Source organism: Patiria miniata, unplaced genomic scaffold (assembly GCF_015706575.1).
Source record: "Patiria miniata isolate m_02_andy unplaced genomic scaffold, ASM1570657v1 HiC_scaffold_13, whole genome shotgun sequence".
In the NCBI taxonomy this organism is placed as follows: Eukaryota; Metazoa; Echinodermata; class Asteroidea; order Valvatida; family Asterinidae; genus Patiria; species Patiria miniata.
The window spans coordinates 16,128,249-16,130,748 of record NW_024037051.1 but is presented as its reverse complement, the minus strand read 5'-3'; positions in this window follow the sequence as shown (position 1 = coordinate 16,130,748).

Genomic DNA, 2,500 nt, shown 5'->3' with positions numbered 1-2,500 from the left:
CCTCGCCGCAAGGCCCACGGGGGACTCTCTCGGGGGCCGGCCCGCCACGCCCGGCCCCGCCTCAAGCGCTTCGGACTTGCCTGCCAAAAAGTCCGAGGGGTACCCGACCCACCGTGCCCCGCCGCCTGGCCCACCGGGGACTCTCGGGGGCCGGCCCGCCACGCCCTGCACACTCTGGACTTCTCCTGCAAAAAGTCCGGCCCGACCCACCTTACCGAGCCCGTCTAGTTCCTCTCGTGGGTCGGACACAGGGGATTGCCCATGTGGTGGCCCGCTCCATATGTTTTGTGCACAGCTCTGGACCACCACCCCCTTATATATAGGCACACCATGGCGATTGCCTCTCTTTGGGGCTCTCCCATAGGGTTGTGTAGAAAAAATTCCTTAAATCGGCTGTCGAGTTTGGGGCGAGTTGGTCGCGTGGGCCAAACAGCGCGATTTGCCCACGACGGGGACTCCGGCGCCCGTTCTCGGACTCGACCCAATCCGTACAAATGTCGCGTTTTGGGGGCGACTTGTGCGGGCCGTCCGAAGCGCCCAAAAGACCCACTGGAAGGCTCGGCCCCGTCCGGTGAATTTTTCCGCTTCGGACTTTTCCTCCAGAAGTCCGAGAAGACCTAAACACCGTGCCTGGCCCGAAAGGCCCGTGGGGGACTTCCGGGGGGCCGGTCCGCAATCTCCGGTCGCGCCTGCATCTTCGGACTTGTGCTCCAGAAGTCCGAGGGGCCATACCCCACCGTGCCTGTCCGCAAGGCCCACGGGGGACTCTCGGGGGGCCGGTCCGCGATCTCCGGTCCTGCCTGCATGTTCGGACTTGTCCTCCAGAAGTCCGGGCGGCCCTATCCCACCGTGCCTGTCCGCAAGGCCCACGGGGGACTCTCGGGGGGCCGGTCCGCAATCTCCGGTCCCGCCTGCATGGTCGGACTTGTGCTCCAGAAGTCCGAGGGGCCATACCCCACCGTGCCTGTCCGCAAGGCCCACGGGGGACTCTCGGGGGGCCGGTCCGCAATCTCCGGTCCTGACTGCATGTTCGGACTTGTCCTCCAGAAGTCCGGGCGGCCCTATCCCACCGTGCCTGTCCGCAAGGCCCACGGGGGACTCTCGGGGGGCCGGTCCGCAATCTCCGGTCCCGCCTGCATGGTCGGACTTGTGCTCCAGAAGTCCGAGGGGCCATACCCCACCGTGCCTGTCCGCAAGGCCCACGGGGGACTCTCGGGGGGCCGGTCCGCAATTTCCGGTCCCGCCTGCATGTTCGGACTTGTCCTCCAGAAGTCCGGGCGGCCCTATCCCACCGTGCCTGTCCGCAAGGCCCACGGGGGACTCTCGGGGGGCCGATCCGCGCTCTCCGGTCCCGACTGTTATGCTCGGAGTAACGCTCGGGTTAATGCTCGGGTTAACGCTCGGTCCCCAAGTACAAGTCCGGGCGGCCCTATCCCACCGTGCCTGTCCGCAAGGCCCACGGGGGACTCTCGGGGGGCCGTTCCGCAATCTCCGGTCCCGCCTGCATGTTCGGACTTGTCCTCCAGAAGTCCGGGCGGCCCTATCCCACCGTGCCTGTCCGCAAGGCGCACGGGGGACTCTCGGGGGGCCGATCCGCGCTCTCCGGTCCCGACTGTTATGCTCGGAGTAACGCTCGGGTTAATGCTCGGGTTAACGCTCGGTCCCCAAGTACAAGTCCGGGCGGCCCTATCCCACCGTGCCTGTCCGCAAGGCCCACGGGGGACTCTCGGGGGGCCGTTCCGCAATCTCCGGTCCCGCCTGCATGTTCGGACTTGTCCTCCAGAAGTCCGGGCGGCCCTATCCCACCGTGCCTGTCCGCAAGGCCCACGGGGGACTCTCGGGGGGCCGATCCGCGCTCTCCGGTCCCGACTGTTATGCTCGGAGTAACGCTCGGGTTAATGCTCGGGTTAACGCTCGGTCCCCAAGTACAAGTCCGGGCGGCCCTATCCCACCGTGCCTGTCCGCAAGGCCCACGGGGGACTCTTGGGGGGGGCCGATCCGCGCTCTCCGGTCCCGACTGTTATGCTCGGAGTAACGCTCGGGTTAATGCTCGGGTTAACGCTCGGTCCCCAAGTACAAGTCCGGGCGGCCCTATCCCACCGTGCCTGTCCGCAAGGCCCACGGGGGACTCTCGGGGGGCCGATCCGCGCTCTCCGGTCCCGACTGTTATGCTCGGAGTAACGCTCGGGTTAATGCTCGGGTTAACGCTCGGTCCCCAAGTACAAGTCCGGGCGGCCCTATCCCACCGTGCCTGTCCGCAAGGCCCACGGGGGACTCTCGGGGGGCCGATCCGCGCTCTCCGGTCCCGACTGTTATGCTCGGAGTAACGCTCGGGTTAATGCTCGGGTTAACGCTCGGTCCCCAAGTACAAGTCCGGGCGGCCCTATCCCACCGTGCCTGTCCGCAAGGCCCACGGGGGACTCTCGGGGGGCCGTTCCGCAATCTCCGGTCCCGCCTGCATGTTCGGACTTGTCCTCCAGAAGTCCGGGCGGCCCTATCC